At 35.8% G+C, this 22,500-nt stretch overlaps 1 protein-coding gene and 1 long non-coding RNA gene across 4 annotated transcripts in view; both read left to right on the top strand.

The window, feature by feature from the left end:
- The window catches only part of CACNB2 (calcium voltage-gated channel auxiliary subunit beta 2), a 239,513-nt gene that overhangs the window by 202,156 nt on the left and 14,857 nt on the right, over positions 1-22,500 (top strand). The window lies entirely within an intron of this gene.
- Positions 18,072-19,747, top strand: LOC147027327 (uncharacterized). Its single transcript, XR_015056991.1, has 3 exons — positions 18,072-19,036; positions 19,214-19,271; positions 19,534-19,747. It is a non-coding gene; the product is annotated as an uncharacterized LOC147027327 (long non-coding RNA).

Raw genomic sequence — 22,500 nt, 5'->3', positions numbered from 1 at the left:
TCAAACTGACCCAATGTTGACCTACCATCCTAACACATCCCTATTTTCGCCCTATTTGACCCGTTTTTTCCACGTTTACCTTCGAGCAAATAAATTACCTTTGGATTAAAGAATTCCGCAAATAAATCGTTGTTACAGTAGAAATTAAAACACAAAATGATTTTTAGTAAAGCTTTTTATGTTGTGAAAACATTCGCACTGTTATGAAAATATATCACACAACTGACAGGTGGTCGTTTCTTCATTTGTAAATTATAACATCAATGCAATGATTATTTATAAGATCCAAACGCTATTTATTCACCTTTCTATAATCAATGTGAGAGGAGATTGAAAGTAGCCGCTAACAACACACATGGCCGTCATGAACAGCACAAAGGTAAAACTAACGCGTCTTCCGTCTATCTTAGATGTGGGACAGGGGAACAAGATGAAGAGGTGGAAAACAGTGATATTGATGATTCTGACCCTGTGTAGGCCGAGGCTAATGTGTGTATTTGTCTTCGTTTTTAGATCCTTGTGGAGGATCTCTAAGTCTTACTCACGTTGTTGTTCTTCATCTTCTTCTTGTGGCCTTTTTTGTTTCACAGCCTACAGTTTTCATCGAAACTTCCTGAAACTTGGCGTATATATGTAAAAATACCCTGTGCAGACAGTAACCATCTCCGATTTTGAAAATTCCTCCGAGAAAAAAAAGTTGACGTCAAAATATCTCCGCTCATGGAAATCACCAAATAATTATCTCCGAAACTAGGCAAGCTTTTTGAATTCTGTTTGCGGGAATCAAACAAGGCATTAACAGAGATGAATTACTGCACATATGATACATCATTATGACGTCATATCAATTTTTAAGACGTCATTCCTATTTTTTGACATTTTTTGTTTCACAACCCAGAGTTTTCATCGGATCTTCGTGAAACTTGCCATGTATATGCAGAAAGCCCACGCGCAGGCAGTAACCATCTCCGATTTTGGAAATTCTTCCTACAAAAAAAGTTGACGTCATAATATCACCGCTAATGGAAATCGCCTCCACCATTAGCTCCGAAACTAGGCAAGCTGTTTGAATTCTGTTTGCGGGAATCAAGCCGGACATTAGCACAGATAATTTATCGCAAACCTGATACATCACAATGATGTCATATTCGTTTATATGACGTCATCATTAAGAGGATGAGGATCTTAGCTCATTTGAGCTTGTTAACAAAAAAGTTTAAAAAGTAAAAAATAAATAAATAAATATTTTTGTACAGCTGTGCAATGTGTTTGTGTTTTCGGGTTAGGGTATTTACCTTCTACAAGAAGAAAGAAAATTTATTTTTCTAAATTTATTGTAGCCTAAGTGTACAGTATTTATAGCGAACGCAGTGAGCTTCATACTTAACACATGCACATGAGAGAATAGGAAACAACAACACAATAGCCCTGACGATTTTGAATCCGTGTCGTTGGCTATGACCCTTTTGCTTCCGGTTGTTTTTAAATGCTGTGCGGTGTATAAACACGATTGGGTTTTATTTCTATCTTGTGAATATTACTTAACGCGTGCACATGAGAGAATAGGAAACAACAACAACAACACAATACCATGCCAATTTTGAATCCGTGTCATTGCCTATGACCCTTTTGCTTCCGTTTTTTTTTTTTGCTTCTGGTTTTTTTTGTTTCCGGTTTTTGTCATGGGGAATGATGCATGCCGGGAGATAAAGGCATCGTCGGAGACATGAAAGACCCAAATAATATCAGACATGGTGTATATTTCCTCCACTGATTTTAATAAAGATATCTCCCGCATCATCAAAAAATAATTTTTAATCGTGATTTACGTTAGTAGGGTGAATATACTGGTTCTAGCTCACTTTTCCCCATGTAAATGAATGGGGGATTTTCAGCGATTCCCTTTTTTTTTCCTAAAAATAAACCCCCTTTTTATCCGTTTTTCCCTGCTGTGCAGGGGTTTGGCTTTTTGTGAGGCAATGTTTTATGGTCGGATGCCCTTCCTGGACGCCTCTTACAACACAGGGATATGGTACACCTATTCTAACCGGGGCATACACCGGGACCAGTATACTGGTACTCATTTCGCCGACCTCGGAAGGATGACAGGCTGAGTCAACCCCCTGGTGTTAATTCAGCAGCTGAGCGGGATTCGAACTCGGGACACTGGGATCCCAAGCCGCCACCCTAACCACTAAGCCAACACCAGGCTTTGTGTATATATATATATATATATATATATATATATATATATATATATATATATATATATATATATATATATATATATATATATATATATATATATATATATATATATATATATATATATATATATATATATATATATATATATATATATATATATATATATATATATATATATATATATATATATATATATATATATATATATATATATATATATATATATATATATATATATATATATATATATATATATATATATATATATAACCAGGCTATCTCAAGGTATATTTATTTGTCTCCCCTTTAACCTGGAGGTTGATCAGCTCACTCATTGAACCTATAAAGATTTGTTCATTCTCAAATTCCTTCAATAGTTTAATTTTCTTTGCACAATAATCCCCATCTAAAATATTGACAAACAAAACATTTGAATCTTTATATTTTTTAAGATACCCCTTTTGTGCCATTACGAAATGATAAACTTCTCTTAATGCTCTTGTTTGACCACCTCCTGAGCCACATATCATTTTGAGATTATAGTAAATTGTTTTTTCATTGTTCAATTGATAACCATCAAAGTTTTCAGTCCATTCAAGGATATTCATTTTTTTCTTTACATCCTCTAACTTACTACTTTTTAAATTGATTCGCTTATTTGTTTTATTTACCTTTGTTTTAGTTATTTTTTCAATAAGACTTATTTGATATTTTTCACATTCATTATGTTTTCCATTTATATACCAAGACTGAGATTTTCTCCACTCTTTAGTTTGATTAATACTTGGTTTAACCATCTATGTATTGTGAAAAACCAGCGGTAGCCCTTAAAAAACCCTAACCCATCTTCCCATCGTTAAAACGCAATCTATTTTATACACTCTATCATACAATATCCATATGGAACACAATCTATTCCATTATCTAAAATAAATCTCTTATCATCAAAGGCTCCTAATGCCTTTTTATTTACTTCTTCACTATATATGTTATGTTTATAACTTCTTATTGCATTCATTTTCCTGTATTCTTCTTTCTTATTCATCAAACAATTATAATAATTTCTAAAAGTTATTGATTTCTTTATTACATATTTCGTTATTCCCTTTAACCTCTTATCAATCTGATCACCATACTTATAAGCATATGCCTTTGCTCTCAATCCAATAAACTCACTCATTACTTTTCCACCCAACTCATCCTTAAACTTACCAATAACCTTTTCATTCTTTTTGGAAAATAACTCACTCTTCTTGCTGAAATTACTTGTATCATATACTCCAATATTTTTCTTTATATCTTCATAAACATCATCAGTTTTTATATCTAGGATAAAACTATCAGTGTCCATATACAACAATGAAACATTTTCACCATACTCTTTCTTTAAGTCATTATACAAATAATCATACATCAATATCTTTGATAAATCAAGAACTGCTGTTCCAATATAAATTGGTTTATCCATTACAATACTTTCCTTTTTCATATGAATTGCAGAAAAGTTCTCTGAAAAAACCTCTTCTCTCTCAAAACTTGGTTTATTTATCAATCTCGAAGCTTCTTTCCAAGATGTTGCGAATCTAATGTTTTGCCTGTTTCTAACATTTTCCATAGTCTTTCCAAATACAGCATTATTCATTAATTTATAAAAGTCCCCTTCAAATTTTACTTTTGTATTTGCTCTCATATCTGTATTGAATTGAATATACTTTTTCACCCAAGGACTTTGTTTAAATTTTAAAACTCTATGAATTTTAGCTACTCTCAATCCTTCTCTCAAAAACTGTTTTAAGCTTCTCTGATGCAAAACATATCCCTCTTTATCATAGAATGTTGTTAATAACTTTTCTGTTGATTTACCTTTAATATTAAAACTTTTATGATAATCACTTAACCATTCTTTCTTTGGGGTTTCTTTCTCACATGCAAAAGGAAGATCTTTATGCTTATGATGAAGATCACTCGGGTACCTCAAATCAACTTCAAAATAATAACCTTCTTCTTCGTCATTCAATTCCTCTTGAGAAGAAATAACAATATTCATCAAAGCCTTTTCATAATCCTTTTCTTCCACCCACTCTAATTTACCATAAGGCAGAGATTGAGACATTGCCCATCCATACAAATTATTAGCATCAAAATACATCAAATAATTACTATCTTTTTCACTATCATAATTTGGGAGATATTTATTATTTGCTTTCGCATATCTTTTTGAACATACTTGTGATATTCCACCTCTCTTGGACTTCTCAATCATCAAAAGCATATCAACATCACTGATTAAATCTATATCTTGTTTTGTCATTTTCAACATTGCACTCCAAGCTAAACCAGGAGCTGTGAAATAGTGGGCAGGATCTAATCCATAACAATTTTTATTATGACAGAGTGATCTAAAAGCTTCAAACACATCAGCTAACAATAAAACATCTGTTTTTAGATATAAATCGTGATATTCTCCAAGGTTCTTTATCTTAAATAATTTCCATATTTCTTGTGCGTGTTTATATTCCTTATCACTTATCTCTTCTTCATAAAGGTTATTATAGAAACTTTCTTTTGATGGAAGTTGTGTTTCTTTAAATCTCATAAATGAATCCATATAATCATAAGGATAAATTCCCTTACTTGTAAGAATTTTCTCTTTACTTTGAATTTCATTCCTTGTTTGAATTTCCTCTCTAGTAAGAATTCCTTCTTTAATCAGAATTTCATCTTTAATCAGAATTTCCTCTTTAGTTAGAATTTCATTCATTGTTCGAATTTTCTTTATAATTAGAATTTCATCTTCAGTTAGAATTTCTTCATTAATTAGAGTTTCCTCTTTACTTTGAATTCTCTCTTTAATCTGAATTTCCTCTTTAGTGAGAATTTCCTCTTTTGGAAAGAATGAATTAAGATTTGGAAAAGAGTCCGTGGAGCTTAGATTTGATGCGAGGTAGGCTAGTGGTGTTCCCATAAACTTGTAAGAATCAAGAAACCGAATACGAGTTATAGGTTTTGTGAATATCATTTTTGTAAATGATATTTTTGACTTGTGTTTGTCATGGCAGAAATATTCCCTGGTGTTTTTAAAAGTTCATTTATAAATAGATGTGTATCATAGTTGGCGCTGTTGTGAAGAAAGACTGGAATAAAAGAAGGTAATTTATAATTAAGATTACAACAGGAATGAGTGGGACCTCTATATTTACCAGGAAGATGACAATGATCCCTAACTTTAGACTCCTTAATTTCCCCCTCACAAATATGACAGATATTGTTCTTTCTAAATTCTAATTTTTCTTCTTTGGTTAATGTCATCGGTTCATTTGTTTCTTTCATTAATTTAGTGAGTCTTATACAATCCTTTTCTAATCGTTTTACAAACTCTTGTGAAGCTTTTTTTCCACGATAATGTTCAAGTTTGTTATACTTTTCTCCAACAGATGATTTGATATAATAACAGAAACCACAAGGAATATGTTTTTGATATTTATTTGTATATGATTCTTTTGGATTAGGAGAAGCAGTATTAATCTTTTTAAGGATACACTCAAAATCAGCATATATCACAAATGGGTGCATGATAGATTTATTATAATCTTCAAAAGAAATCTTTTCACCAGGTTTAGGCATTGTAATTACAGCTGATTTATGATTACTACAATATTTTGAATGTTGTTCTAATCGTTCTTTTGTATGAAATGAATTAAGACATCGCTTACAAGGATATATTTTGTTTGCTGTTCTGAATACCTGAGAAGAGATTATTCTTGATAAATTATTGATGTATGTGTAATGTGAATTCTTTCCAACACTAAAATATAAAAGATCAATGTGTGTTTCTTCATTTTTATAGTTGTTTGAAATTTTTAATATTTGAACTTAGTTTGTATCCGTTAATCCATATACATTAATAGAAAGATTATTCTTTTTCTCAAATTTAGGAATATCTGTTAGTGGCATTGGGAATTTAAAATCTTTAATGTCCAAGGTATTCTCATATTTCATATATTGTTTTACTCTTTCTGAATTACATTTTGGTGGATGTAAGTGAGCAAGAACAGACCAGAGAAAACATTTATTATCATTGTTCTTAATATTAACAACTGCCTTCTTTAGTTTTATTTCTTTTGGTAATTCAATATAAGAAGAAGCTTTAAGAGGGTTTGATTTTAGAATGTGTATATCTAAAAAGATGATTTTTTTAATATTGAATCCACTTCCTACCACTGTATTATCAACATCCTCCTCTTGTCTTGATAGTTCTTCATAAACCCCACTATTCAAAAAATCTTGAAATGATGTTATAAAATGAAGATCTGTTCTCATATAAGGAGTTTGTTCTTCATCTTGTCTTTTCATATTCATTTTCACTCCCATATAAAACTTTAAAGTTTTCATTTCTTTTAATGTCTTTTTAATAAATTTTTCAACATCGGGTTTCACTATTTCAATTGATTCAGCTATTGATGATGGACCGGGTTCTCCAAATTGAAAAATCCTTATTTTTATATGCCCTTTAAATGCCCCATCAGTGTTTTCAATATAATAGTCTCCCTTTACTTTAAACTCATTTTTCTTGTGTTTTTGTGATTGAAGATGTTTATTATAACTACTCTTCAAAACATCCTTTGAACAGATATCACAATGTTTTCTTTCCAACTCAAGAGGAGATATTTTATGAAACAGATTAAATGTGTGTTTGTTGGTTCGGAGGTGTTTTCTATCATGTTTATATTCGTGATTACAAACATCGCAGTATGTTGTATTCACCATATTTATATAATAAATCTTTGCTTAAACTAAAATTTTCTTGATGAAAATTTCGTTTGTTTTACAGGTGAATCTGTGCTTAAAACCATTTTATCCTCCAACTTTTTCACTTAATAAATACAATGTTTCAAGACACAAAAGACAAGTTTCAATCAATCTCTTCATTTGTTAAAGATACTGAGAAATATGTCAAGGATGTAAAATTGAACAAAGATAAATATAACAACTATTGGATAAAAACTATTATGGTAAATAATATGAGTTCTTCAATTTCCTTCAGTGGAAGGGCTTTTAGTATACCTGGTAGAACATCAATTAAAGTATCTCTAACAAAAGTTTCTCCTCTCCTTCTAGTAATATATTCAAAACTAGAAAAAGCAATGAAACAAGAAAAAGTATCAAAAAACAAAAACCTTATGGATGAAGCTTTAGAAAGAAAAGACAAGACCATCTGTAATATGCAAGGAGAAATTTGTATTTTTTTCAACAACCCTAAAGATGTAAATCCTGATGAAATAAAGGATGTTAATATATCAGGTGAAATGACATTTCGTTCAATAGTAATTAACGATCATTTTAAAATTACCTTTAATATAAAAAATGTTGTCGTTGAATCTGATAATGAAAAAAAGTATATCGATATCGATGGCAATATACAACTGAAAGTATAGATGAATTTCAGTTTAAGTAAAGTTTTACTTTATAAATATGCTAGACTTTCCTGATTCTCCATATGACAAATTTGAGAATTGTCCTGCGTGTGAAAGACGGGGATTAAACACAGAGTCAAAAGCATATAAACAATGTATATTCTGTGATTATCTTCTAATTAATGATAATAAAAAATATAAAAAGGAAAATAATTCTTTTAGATTCACACCAAAAATGAATTACTTTACAAGATTGATTAGAGAAATGAATGTAAAGTATGAGGGTGATAACACACCTTTCCTTGCAAGGGAAGAAACTGAACGTATAAGAGAAATGTTCAAAGGATTGTTGTTGTATATTATTCATGGATGTAATTTTCAGGGAAATATCAACACAAGATATTGAATAAATAAAATAATGGATTATCTTGAAATTAAACCTGAACTTAGGATAAAATATAGAGTTTCTAAAAAAGCCAATAATAAATTAAATAACCTGTTTTTCAAATATATAAATGAATGATTTTTTACCTATTTGGGAAAATAAGATAAAATTTAACAACCATAAAAATCTCCCAAATTCATTAAGATGTCTCATAGTTGGTTCAAGTGGATGTGGAAAAACCTGCTTACTTTTAAAAATGCTCCTCACTCCCAACTTTTTAGATTATGATAATTTAATAATTTTCACAAAGTCGAGTTTTCAACCAGAGTATCAACTACTCTCACAAGGTTTTAATGCTGGTCTTCAAAAAGAAGATATAATCGGTTTATTTAAACGCCAAAAAAACCTAAATTATTATAACATTGAAGATATAATTCAACTATTTTGTGATACACAGAGATGTAAAAAGAAATCAAATCCTATAACTTGTATTCTTAGTGATAATACGGATGATATACCGTCTCCCCAAGAATTGGATAAATCAAAAAAGAACCTCATTATCTTTGATGATTGTGTTAATGAGAGAAACCAAACGGTAATGGACAGCTACTCCACAAGAGGGAGACATTCTTCTTGTAATTGTATTTATCTTAGTCAATCGTACTTTCAACTTCCTCGTCGTTCCATCAGAAACAATGCTAATACTTTTATTTTATTCAAGTTAAATTCAATAGATATCAATAATTTTTGGAGAGATAATTGTTCTACATTATGTAGTAAAAAGAAATTTGAGGATTACATGAAGCACACGACTGAAAAATATAAATATATTGTTGTGAAACAAGATGAGATATTAAGGGATATATTTTTTGTTTTATAAACAATTACATATATAAATGACAACTATTATTATAAATCTTGTGGGTAAATCTGCTTCTGGAAAAAACTTTCATAAATCAAGGTTCTTGTGTAGTACAAATGAGAATATTGTAAATTTACTTAAAGAACACCCCGTGATACGCATTGTATCAACAACAACTAGAGCAATAAGACCTGGAGAAGTAAAAGGTGAAGATTATCACTATATTTCAGTGGAGGAACATATGCGATTGAGGAATGAAGGTCAAATGTTTGAGGAGGTTTCTCTTGGTACAACAAAATATTCACATTGGAAGAGTGAGTTAAGGAAACTAAAATCTGGTGGTGTTGGGATATTAGAAACTAATCCAGAAGGAACGAGACAAATTATTAAACATCTGAGTGGAGTGAAGATTTTATCATTCGGTTTTGATGTTGATGAAGAAACTCAACGCAAACGTATGAAAAGCAGAGATGCAAGTATTAGTGAAGAAGAAATTACAACTCGCATTAATGTTAATAAAGAATTTGATGAAATATTTAAAGAAAAGGATTTATTTGAACACATCTACTTGAATCATGAAGAAAAGGAAAATTTCCCTGTTGATCTTTACAATTCATTAAATGATATTTTACAATAAATAAATGGATGTAAAAGAAAGAGCAAGAAGATTTAAGGAACATCAAGAGTTGGTTTCAAAAGTTGTAAAACAACAGGAAGACATAAAGAAGAAACGCAGACAGAAACTAACGGGCGAAGAAGCATTTGAAAGAAAACAAGAGAAATTTTTTAAACCACTTTTAAAAACTTCCCAAGAAAAAATGAAAGATGTTTCCACAGTTCCCACAGTAGAATATACTCCCAGAAAGCTACAAATGTTAAAAGATTTCAGTCAAATGACGGAGGAAGAATTAGAGCATATTGGAGAATTGGAATATCATGATGAAGAATTATTTCAACAACTGGAAGAGATTAATCAACCCCTGATTATATTGTGAATGCTGTTCAAAACAATGAATATTCAGCGGATTCAAAAACCAAAGCAGGACTCATTCCAACAGAACAACCAGCAATATTTCATCTTGTTCAAGAAAAGGTATTGATATTTAATGATGAATTAAGGTTCTTGGGTTCTGCTCAACCCCCTGTTAAACTAACTCTGAGATTAATGTTTCTTCTCACAAAAGATGGAAGACAAGGTTCAACTGTGAGGGATGAATCAAAGTATATTGATAAACCATTGGATATGGAAAATAATGATGATAGAGTATATATTGATCTGCTGAACACTCTAAATTATAAGGTTATTCTTTCTGGTAAAAGTAGGAAGAATGAGAAGGAGAAACACATTATTCAGGCTTTAAGTATCCTCGGTTCAGATGTTAGTTTTCTTCCAAATGACCCATCGCAATTAGTTAATAGACTGTTGTTGTTGTTAGGCAGTAAGAAGGCTGGAAATAACAATTGTTTTAATGAAGCATCAGCCATTTTAGACCAGTTGATGAACATGAAAATAATGAATAAATCTCAATATAAAGACATTTTATCTCATATTAAATAAGATGAGAAGCACAATCCTGAGTTTCAATTTCACAACAAGCGACCACACATCTTCATTCCCATACCCACTACAACTTGACACAACAAAAGAATATGAGGCATCTTTATTGTCCATGGAAACTTATAATACCTTATTTAATATAACTGATAAAAATGACAAGTTTAGTTATAATCCCGGAAGTGGATACAAAACGATAACAGTCTCACCCGGAGCATATGAGATTTCTCAAATATCTTCCGAAATTGCTCGTCTTATGAAAGAACAGGGTGATGAACCAAAAAATATTGTTATAAACATTCAAAAACATACTTCAAAATCAACGATTAAAGTTAAAAATAACTACAAGGTTGATTTCACAATTGATAATTCATTTAGAGAGTTATTGGGTTTCTCCTCAAAAAGATTGAAACTAATGGGACGTTTTACAGTAATAATGTCATTCAAATATCCTCAGGAATAAATTCGACGTTAATTCACTGTGATTTGATTGATGGTGCTTATAATGATGTGAAAAAAACAAATACAATATTTTCATTCAGCGCATACTCAACCCCAATTGGTTATAAATTCAATATGGAACCCAAAAATTTGGTTTATCTACCTGTGTCAGGAAAAACCATACACAGAGTAAATTTTAGGATAACCGACCAAGATAATCGTGTGATTTCTTTTAATGGAGAAGTTATATCTATCAGAATTCACCTACGTGAAGTTTTCCAATAAATAAATACGATGGTTATTGTGAGGAAACACGAGTTGGGAAAATATAAAATAATTACAGGGGATGGGATGTTCCTTTCCCCATACTACAAGGGTGAAGGTATGTATCTTGGTAGAGGATACTATAAACCTAAGAGACAAAGGGGTGTTGGACATCAATTTAGAGGAGATGGGATAATTGATACTCTCATGGGTATTGGTTCAACTATTCTTAAACATAAAGATGTAATTGGTTCAACTGCTTCTGCTGTGGGAAATGTAGCAGGTGCTGTAAAGGGTATAAAAGATGCTCAGAAGGAATCTCATAAATTACAAGCAATAAAAGAAATTAAGAAAGGCAAAACTCAGTTGTCCCCCCAAGAACGACAGAAAATAATTCAAATACTTGGATCAGGGTTTCAAAAGTTTTAACATCTTTTTTCCTCAATAAATACAAGTATGGAAACAATTGATAGTATCTCTGATTTGGATGATACTGTTGTGGTTGACGAAATTCGCAAACCACCATTCAGGTCCCGTAGGTGAGATATCTCTGTAAGTATATGTGTAGTTAGGCCCAAACCCGTTGTTTAGAGGGAATAAATGTCATTCATTCGGGCTGCGACCCTTTTAGATAGCCGTTTTTCTTTTACTATCTTTATTTTGGACCAGCCGCCATTACTACCACCACCAACCACGTCTCAACAGCCATCACACAACAACCACCAGCCGCAACGCCGCTTCACAACAACAACAACGCCAACAGCCACGACCTTTACCGTCACATCTCGCTCTCGCAACCATCGCATCACCGCAATTTCCGCGCCGCTTGTGGGCACCGATACTGGACTCGTGCAGGGCGCGCACCGATCAGCGTGTGCAGAAACATCACAGCCTTTCCGAAGAAAACGGATCAAAAACGACTCACGCCCACTTCTGTTCCGTCCTATCGGCAAGCGTGGGGCGATTTGGCCCCGCCTCCAGGTGCGTTGGAGTAATATCGCTATATGCAAATTCATGGATCAAAAAGCATTCACGCCCACTTTTCCAAGGTCCAATGGGGAGCCAGCCAGAGGTGAAGGGTCAAAGGTAAAGGGTCGAAGGCGAAGGAGCGAGGCCCCGGGGGCTATAAAGGGCCGCGTTCGCTCGCCGAAAAGGCAGTCGGTGGAGTTGGGAAGAAGAAGCAGCAGTAGTCAGTCAAGTGCAGTTCGGAGTTGAGTTGGGAAGAAGAAGCAGTAGTAGTCAGTCAAGTGAGGAGTTGAGTTGGCAGTCAAGTCAGTTCGGAGTTGAGTTGGGAAGAGCCAGTCAAGAGAGGAGTCGGAGAAAGCAGTTGGACGGAGCTGTGGAGAGTTGGAGAGGTGGCGGCGGCGAAGGCAGTCGAGGGGGTGCTCGTGTCAGAGTCGGGGAGCTGCGGAGAGGAGAGGCCGGCAACGCGACCGAGGTCGTGGTGGAGACGCTTGTCGCGGGACCCGAGCCAGGGAGATATCCTCCTTCCCCCGAGCATCAACAACCCCCTCCTGTTTCCCCCCGCGCTGAGATAGTGCGAGAAGGAGGCCCCGTTCCCACCCCATTCCAGACACTGTCCGTGAGGCTCGCGGAGTCGGAGCGCCACCGCCATTTTGCGGCTCATCAGACGGGTAGGCCCGACGCGGTCTCGGCCCCAGGCCCGTCTGCCCCCATCATCCTTGAGGGTGGTCCTTTTCTTTTGCTTTGAGTATATGTGTTGTCGGCGCCATCTGTGAAGTAAAACTGTATAAGTGTTGCCGTGTGCTCGGTAGTCGGTTAGCTCTGCATTGTGTTTTGCTTTTACATTTGCTTTTTGTGTATTACTGTGTGTTTCTTCTTCTTTTACATTTGCTTTTGGTGTAATTGTATATGTGTGCTTTCCGTTCATAGCGAAATAAATGTGCTTTATGTTGAACTGTTTTCCCGTTTCGCTTCGTCTTTTCCTTTATTGAATCTCCATCTTACTTCACGTAAAGGGTTGGTCGTGGGCTAAAACGCCCGATAATTAATCGAACCGTCCAGGTTGACGATAACACCGCTCGGTTATCCCGATAGTACGGAACGGGTCGCTTAAAGTGGCCCGTGTCCGAAGTCGACCTGCGGCGAGGTGCGATCGCCCGGTCTACCCTCCGTGTGGGTACTTAGGTAGGTCGAATTTGGCGAGCAACCCTATCCCACGCGGGGGGCCGATTGGCACGATCGTGGTGAGGCCAAAAGGCCCACCCGTGACTAATTCCCGGCGTTAGTCCGAGAGGGTCACGACGGGATTGTCCGTCCGGTGGGCGACGTGCCGCGATTCGAGTTACGTGGCCGTTCGCACGCCGGCGGGCGCGAATCCGCAACTATATATATATATATATATATATATATATATATATATATATATATATATATATATATATATATATATATATATATATATATATATATTTTTTTTTTTGTATACCTTGGTCAAGGCTCGTATGAGAGCTAACACACAACTCACAGCAAGGAGGCATGAGACAAGAGGGGCGGGAGTGGAAGGGACAAAACAGTGGGGAACAGACACATTAGGTGAACTGTGGAAGGGAGAGGGATGGGGATGGGACGGGGAACATGGCGAAGAGAAGATGGACATTTCAGGGACTTTCAGGAAGGAAAACAGGAGAAATGAAGGAAGTGGGCTTGGGTGGATTATCGGGGGTAGAAAAGATCGAGTATTTGGATGGGGGAAGATAAGAGGTGGTGGTGAACAGCTGTTTTGAAAGCCTGAAGGGAAGAATGGGAAAGAATAGAGTGAGGAAGTTTATTCCAAAGGCGGGAAAAAAGAGGAATGAAAGAGTGAAGATGGGCAGTGATTCGTGATTTTGGTAGTTTTACCAGAAGGGGGTTGTTGGCGGACCTTGAGCGCCCTGTGGAAATGTGGTGGGGACAAATCGCAGAGAGAGCAGGGGGGCAACGCTGGAGAGGAGTCGGTAGAAGACAGAAAGACCACCGACCAACCTGCGGTGATTGAGTGAGAGGCCCAAAGACTCAGCTTCATTGCGGGAGATGCCGATGATCTTAAATGCCCTGGTTTCGACAGCGTGAAGCCGAGAAAGGTGGGAGGCAGGAGCACCAGCCCAGAGGGGAGAGCAGTACTCCATCAGGCTACGGACAAAAGCTTTGTAAGTGGTCAGGAGCTCAAGAGGGCCGAGGAAGGACTTAGCACGACGGAGGATTCCCAGTCGGCGACTGGCTTTTGAGGCAAGGTTGGAAATGTGACTTTCCCAGGAAAGGTCATGACAGATAGTGAGACCAAGAAGCTTGAAAGAAAAGACTTCTTCCAGAGGATTGTTGAGAAAGTGGATGGGGGGGTTTTGTAAACGGTCCTTTCGAAGAGACATAGTGAGAGTGTGAGATTTGTCTGGATTGAAAGACATGTTCCACGTGTTGGACCAGTTTGTGATTTTATCCAGATCTGCAGTGAGCGAAGAAGCTGCTGCTTGCCGGTCTGAGGGATGACAGATGGTACGGCAGAGGGTGGAGTCGTCGGCAAAGAGAAATAGAGGATTTTCCAGAGAGTCCGAGAGATCATTGATGAAAACCAGAAAAAGAACAGGGCCCAGAACGCTACCTTGAGGAACTCCAGCCTGCACAGGAAGAGGGGATGAAAGAACTCCATTTAGGGCCACACGTTGACTGCGACAGGAGAGGAAGTCTGCGAGCCATGAGTGGAGATGGCCTTGAATACCATGGGAAGAGAGTTTGGTGAGTAGGGCAGGGTGCCAGACTGTGTCAAAAGCACGTGATATGTCCAGGGATATGGCTCGGATTTCCTGTCTGGCATTGAGGACCTCCATCCATTGATGGGAGAGCAGAAGCAGCATATCCAGGGTAGAGTGACCTGGTCTGAAACCAAATTGATCATTGGAGAAGAGGAAGGATTTCATATCTGAGGCGATGATGGATTCCATCACCTTCCTGATGATTGGGAGAAGGCTGATTGGTCTGTAGTTACAGGGATCTGTTTTTGCACCTTTTTTATGCAGGGCAGTGATGTTAGCAGATTTCCAAGCAGATGGCAGATGACCTTGGTCAAATGAGAGGGTGAATAGAACAGAGAGAGGGTGAGCAAGAGCAGAAGAGCAGGCTTAAAGGACACGTGGGCTGATGCCGTCTGGACCGGTTGCAGAATCTGACTCGAGGTTTGAAAGCAAGCTCTCCACCTTGTCAGGAGAAAAGGATACAGAGTCCAGGGACAGTTGGGTGCGACTGGGTAAAGTGGGTAGAGATAGTGATGGGTTTAGGACACAAGATTTAGCTGCAAACACCGAGTTTAGACATTCAGCTTTATCACGTGTGGAATCAGCAGTGCGGCCATTTGAGGTAAGGGAGGGGATGGAGGGGGAACATACACCAGAAACAGATTTGATTAAACGCCACCAGGATTTTGAGGAGGGAGAGAGGTTTGAGAGTTCAGACTTGAGATGAGAAAGATGTTGTTTTCTGGCTCTCCTAAGGGTAGATACACACTTGTTCCGAGCTTTGTGGAAAGAACTGAGATTGCCCTCAGTTTGGTTTGCTTTCCATGAGGCAAAGGCAAGTTGTTTCAGGACAACTGCCTCGCCACAAGCTTCAGTAAACCAAGGGCGGGAGGAAGGGTAAGACAACTGAACACGAGAGGGGATAAATCTGTGCATGAGGGAGAGCAAGTTTCTTTGAAAGAATTCCCAGGATGAGTTGATGTTTGAGAAAGTAGTGATAGGAGACCAGTCTGTAAGTTTGATGGCTGCTCGGAGACCCTGCCAGTCGGCTTGAGTGAAATGCCAGACTCGACGGCGGTGAGGTGGTTCTCTGATAACAGCCAGAGAGATGTCCACTTTGACAAGGACGTGGTCAGAAGAACCAATTGGAGCGAAGGAAGAGCAGCAGATATTGTCAGGGAAATTTGTCAAAATCAGATCCAGAAGAGATGGAGTACCATTGGTTGAGATCCGGGTCGGGAAGTTGACCGATTGAGTCAGTCCCAATGAGTCGCAGAAAGCTTTTGCTGAGGTGCCATGGCAGGTGAGAGAGGTACCCACACCTAGCCAACTGGCCTGATGACAATTGAAGTCACCACATAAGAGGAAGAGAGAGTTTGGATGAGAAGATAGAAGATGGTCCATGTTTTCGGATAGTGAGGTGTAGATGGAGTCATCACTGTTCGGTGGACGGTACAGTACACATATAAACATGAGGTGGGAGTGGAGGGGAAGCCGAAGCCAGAGGTATTCCTAGGGGTGTGGGGGAGTGAGAGCAGTGCATGGAGAGTGAGGAATAGAGTCTTTGATGAAGAGAGCAACACCTCCACCAGGACGAGGCTCAGGTCTGTCATACCGTAAGAGGGAGTAACCAGGGAGAGATACTTGGGAGTCAGACACGTCTTGGGAGAGGAAAGTTTCTGTTAGGCAGATAATGTCTGGTTTGTCAGTGGCAACCTGTATGGAAATACCTGAAAGGTTTGAGCGAAGGCCCCGGATATTGGAGGTCCACACTTTTAATGAAGAGGAAGGGGAGGAGGCTTTGGGTGCAGGAGGTGGAGGGGAGGGGGAGGGTAGGACAAGGGACGAGGGGGGCAGGTAAGGAGGGTTGCTGAAGGAGTGTGGGGTATTGCAGAACAGCGAGGGGAGGGGGCCGAATGAGGAGGAGAAAAGGCTCTGTGGTGCTGGGGGAGAGGGGGGACAAGAGACAAGGAAGAAGGCAGTTGAGGATTTGAGGAGGTGGAGTGAAGAGATGGAGGTGAGAGGGCAGTGGAGGGAGGCAGGTTGGTGGATGAGAGGGGGGCAACTTTGAGAAGGAAGAGTGAGGGGGATGAAAGGTGGGAGAAAGGTGAGGGGGGAATTTTTGAGAGAGGTGAGAGGGAGGCTTGGAGGGAGAAGAGTGGGATGGTTGCTTTGACAGTGAGAGTGAGGGGTGAGGGGGTGAGTTGGCACTGAAGTTGGAGAAAAAGAATGTTTGATGGAAAGCGAGCATCCATGGCAAACTGTGGTTTTTAAAAGTATGTATATATGTATATGTATATATATATATATATATATATATATATATATATATATATATATATATATATATATATGTATATATATATATATATATGTATATATATATATATATATATATGTATATATATATATATATATATATATATATATATATATATATATATATATATGTATATATATGTATATATGTGTGTATATATATATATATATATATATATATGTATATATATATGTATATATATATATATATATATATATATATATATATATATATATATATATGTGTATATATATATATATATGTATATATATATATATATGTGTATATATATATGTATATATATATATATATATATATATATATATATATATATATGTATATATATATATATGTATATATATATATATGTATATATATATATGTATATATATATATATGTATATATATATGTATATATATATATATGTATATATATATATATGTATATATATATGTATATATATATATGTATATATATATATAGGTATATATATATATATATATATATATATATATGTATATATATATATATATATATATATATATATATATATATATATATATATATATATATATATATATATATATATATATATATATATATATATATATATATATATATATATATATATATATATATATATATATATATATATATATATATATATATATATATATATATATATATATATATATATATATATATATATATACATATATATATATATATATATATATATATATATATATATATATATATATATATATATATATATATATATATATATATATATATATATATATATATATATATATATATATATATATATATATATATATATATATATATATATATATATATATATATATATATATATATATATATAACCAGGCTATGCCAAGGTATATTTATTTGTCTCCCCTTTTAACCTGGAGGTTGAACCTCATTGAATTGAACACCTGGGAGGTTGAACAGCTCACTCATTGAACCTATAAAGATTTGTTCATTCTCAAATTCCTTCAATAGTTTAATTTTCTTTGCACAATAATCCCCATCTAAAATATTGACAAACAAAACATTTGAATCTTTATATTTTTTAAGATACCCCTTTTGTGACATTACGAAATGATAAACTTCTCTTAATGATCTCATCTGGCCACCGCCCGAGTTGCAAATCATTTTTGTGTATAAACCACGCCATAAAAAAAAGTTTTGTTTCAAATGTTTTCAGTTCATGCCGTGAAAATGAGGAAGTGTTTTTTTTGACACGATCGTGCTGTGAAAAGAAAAACAGGAACTATTCTGTGAGACAAGGTCTCGTGTTTATATTTTTTCTCAGAACACGAACTGAAAACATTTGATTCAAAACCATTTTAGGGCATTTTCAGTATGTTTTGAAAATGATTCATACAATCGCCCAGTTATTTTCCAAGCTGCTCGCCTGAAGCGTCATTTCCTGTGGCCGCACCCAATGCTTAAACAATCTCCTCATCGTTGCTTTATAAGTGATTCACCAGACAAAGTTTCTGCCAGACGGGATTTTCATTTTTACAACTGAGACATGGACTCACTCTCTTCCGATGAAGACAACAGCTCACTACAAAGTTGGTAAGTTTGTGTATGGTTTTCTCTTTGAACGATGAAGCAATTGATTATATATTAAATCGTGATAATGCGAAAATATATATTTTTTTCCTGACAGGTCGTTGGAAGTGGAGTTTACATATCACGATGAGGTGCATCAAATGAATGCTCTTATTGAAGAGATCAATGATTTTAGAAGAGAATTGAAAAACATTTATAATGAGTGGTACGAAGTCTTATCACGGCCTCTGATCTCGAATGAATTAAACCAATGGTGAGACACGTGTGTGTGTGTGTGTGTGTGTGTGTGTGTGTGTGTGTGTGTGTGTGTGTGTGTGTGTGTGTGTGTGTGTGTGTGTGTGTGTGTGTGTCGCTTTCCCTGTCTGTTTGTATCTCTCTCTGTCTGTCTCTTCATCTATACCCTTGACTTATTATTATTTTTTTTTTTCAGCACTATCACACAACATCAGCTGTTGAAGCAATCTTGTACAACACATGATTTTCTGGAGGTAAATGTTTCTGAATTATTATTAATATCACTCTCTCTTTAGAATGTCGTCTTATGTTGGTTGCATTATTAGTTTGAACGCGGTTTTGTCAGTACACTGGAATTCATTTTATTGGCCTTGAAAGGATGACAGGCTCCTGGTGTGTTAATTCAGTGGTCAACGAGGCTGGTGTGTTAATTCAGTGGTCAACGAGGCTTACTCATATTACCATGTAATTATCTTTATAAAACCTAATTATTATCCACTTTTTGTTTCAAAACAGAATATGGTGTCTGAATTTCGAAATCACAAGACATCTGAAGAAGATTGCTGGGAAAGATTATACATTCTCGCAAATGAATATTTAATATTTTCAATATTAATAAATTACATTTGTTTTGTTTACAATTACTTGATTCTGAATTTCAAGAAGAGGATCAAGACATGAAGGGGGGATAGGTGCGCCCCCCCAATGACCCATCACCCCCTCATCCCATCCCTCCCCTCCCCATGTGTGTGTGTGTGGGGAAGGGTGGGGGTGGGATGAGGGAGGTGGTGGGTCAAAGGTGGGGCGCACAGGGGGATGAGGGGGTGGGGCTTGTGTGGGTGGGGTTTATGTGGGTGGGGCTTGTGTGGGTGGGGCTTGTGTGGGAGGGGTGTGTGTGGGTGGGATGTGGGAGGGGTTTATGTGGGTGGAGCTTGTGTGGGCAGGGTTTATGTGGGCAGGGTTTATGTGGGCGGAGCTTCGGTGGAGCTTATGTGGGAGGGGTGAATGTGGATGAGGCTTATGTGGATGAGGTTTGTGTGGATAAATGGATGGGTGGAGAGATGGGTGGATGGGTGGATGAGTGGAGCTTGTGTGGATGGGTGGATAATTTTTTAATTAAATAAACATGTTGTGTGTGGGGAACTAATTAAGTAATCACTAATTATGTGAATATGATGAATATGGGTGGAGCTTGTGTGGGGTGGAGTTTTTGTGTGTGTGGGGTTTGTGTGGAGCTTGTGTGGGTGGGGTTTATGTGGGTGGGTTTTGTGTGGGTGGAGTCAAAAAGGGGCGGAGTCAAAAAATTTCAATTTATCTTTGTCTTTTGTAATTCCTGTGAATAAAATGAACCTAAAATCTCTTCCCCTTCCAAATCATATATCTTATAAGTCCAAGGAACCGTATCTATTACATCAACAATTTTAAAAAGCTCGTTGGTCCATCTTTTAATATAACCCTTTTCAAAATGAGATTTCCACCTATATATTCTTACGATATCACCAACTTTGAACTTAGGTTTTCTGACATTAATCTCTTTTTCATATTTTAATTTTGTAAATGTTTCTGATGGTTTCATATTTGTTGACGTGTGAATCGTGTCATTATACTTATCCACAATATCCTGAATAAAAGATGACCATTGTTGTGAACCGAGTTGTGTGAATTTTTTCTCTCTTTTAAGGTACGATTAAAACGTTCAACAACAACTGCCTTCCCTTCATTAAAGGTACTGTATAATGTAATACTGTTATTTTTTAGAAAATTCATAAATGTCTTGTTATAAAACTCTCTACGCTCATCAGTCCACAATTTTTTAGGTTTTCTCTTACTTTTATTAAATATCTGTTGAAAGGCTAACATAAGAGTATTACCTGTTTTGTTTTTTAATGGCACAACCCACGCATATCTACTCCTCAAATCAATAACGGTTAAAGCATACTTGTACCCCTTATCATTATTAAGTTCAATCAAATCAGCAGACCAGATATAATCAACTTCCTTGGAATAAACTTTCCTTCTCTGAAACTTTGTGAATATTGGTTTATGTAATTCATCAGCTAATTGCTCTTCAGTCTTAATAACATCATTAGAGCCTATAAGTTTTTTGAATTTCCAAGACCAAGTTTCAATTTAGCACTGATCATCTTCTTCACAATGAACCGATCAACTTTTTCTCTCAAGGTTGGATTTTGTATCAGAGACAAATTATACAACATTTCTCTATCGGCTTCATGCTTTTCTTCCAACGTTGTGGTATTCCCATAATCAATATCGTGTCTCATGCACACTTCATCAACTCTATTGATAGGCTGACTCCAGAATTTAGGATTGTCTACCTCATCTAATCTTTTATCCAAGTTTGTGCCTGGACCACAGAAAGAATACCCTGGAAGATGTAATTCCCCTGGTATTCCAGTAGTTGTAAATTTACTTCCTGATAAAAACTTTTGTATATCTCCTCCTCGTTTGTGTTTGGAGATAAATTGATTTTTTTTTGAACCACACACCGAACATATACCTTTTTGTATAACCCTGTTATTTTTACTTTTAATATATGAAATATTTTTAGTATTAGTTTTCTTTTTACATTTGAGACAATAACTCATTTATTTATGTGAAAAATTCCTGCAGAGTGCAAAAACCTTTTTAGTTTCCAACATGCACATTTGAATCTTAATTTTTAAAACATAAAGAATCCTTAGAAATGCCTTCACTCTCTCCTCCATTTATTTAAGAAAAAAAATAAAAATGAAAAACTTGAATTAAAATGAATAGCTTGGCGATGTCAATAGTCTTGAAGAAAATATTGTAAATAGACTTGTCAATTCTTTGTTTTCCTCCTCGGTGGGTTGAGTTATTTTCTGTAATACCACCAATCTTTTTTGAATCTCACTGGTTTCCATATTTTGATATTTATTTTGTCTCGCTCTTTCCTCCCTCTCTCTCTTCTCTCTTTCCTCCCTCTCTCTCTCTCTTCTCTCTCTTCTCCCTTTCATCCCTCTCTCTCTTCTCTCTTTCCTCCCTCTCTCTCTTCTCTCTTTCCTCCTTCTCTTTCTTCTCCCTCTCCTCCTTCTCTCTCTTCTCCTTTTCCTCCTCTTCCCTCTCTTCTTCAACTCCTTCCTCATCCCTTACTATCCTTGAATCGCTTACACCCCATAGAATATTATACATATATTCATCAGGATTTCTTGTTATTCCTGTATCCAAAATATTTTTTTACAACAGGAAACCAATAAAATTTCTTTTGAATTTCTAAAAGAGCCTTACCTTTTCTTAACTTTATAATTTTTTCATTATTTAACATTTTCATTAAATCTAAAGTTGTCGGTTTATCAACATCAGCATAATGCCAATCTTTTATTGAAAATACCTCATTCTTATGTTGTAGAACATATTTATTAAAATACCGAATACCCTTTTCTTGAAGGTATGCTTGGACACAGAAATGATAATTTTCTTGAAGCCTTCTTGCTGTCATTTATG

The sequence above is a fragment of the Eptatretus burgeri genome, chromosome 4 (assembly GCF_056783735.1).
Source record: "Eptatretus burgeri isolate ZD-2024b chromosome 4, Ebu_testis_v1, whole genome shotgun sequence".
In the NCBI taxonomy this organism is placed as follows: Eukaryota; Metazoa; Chordata; class Myxini; order Myxiniformes; family Myxinidae; genus Eptatretus; species Eptatretus burgeri.
The sequence above is the reverse complement of the archived record's forward strand: the minus strand, read 5'-3'. Positions and strand labels throughout refer to the sequence as shown.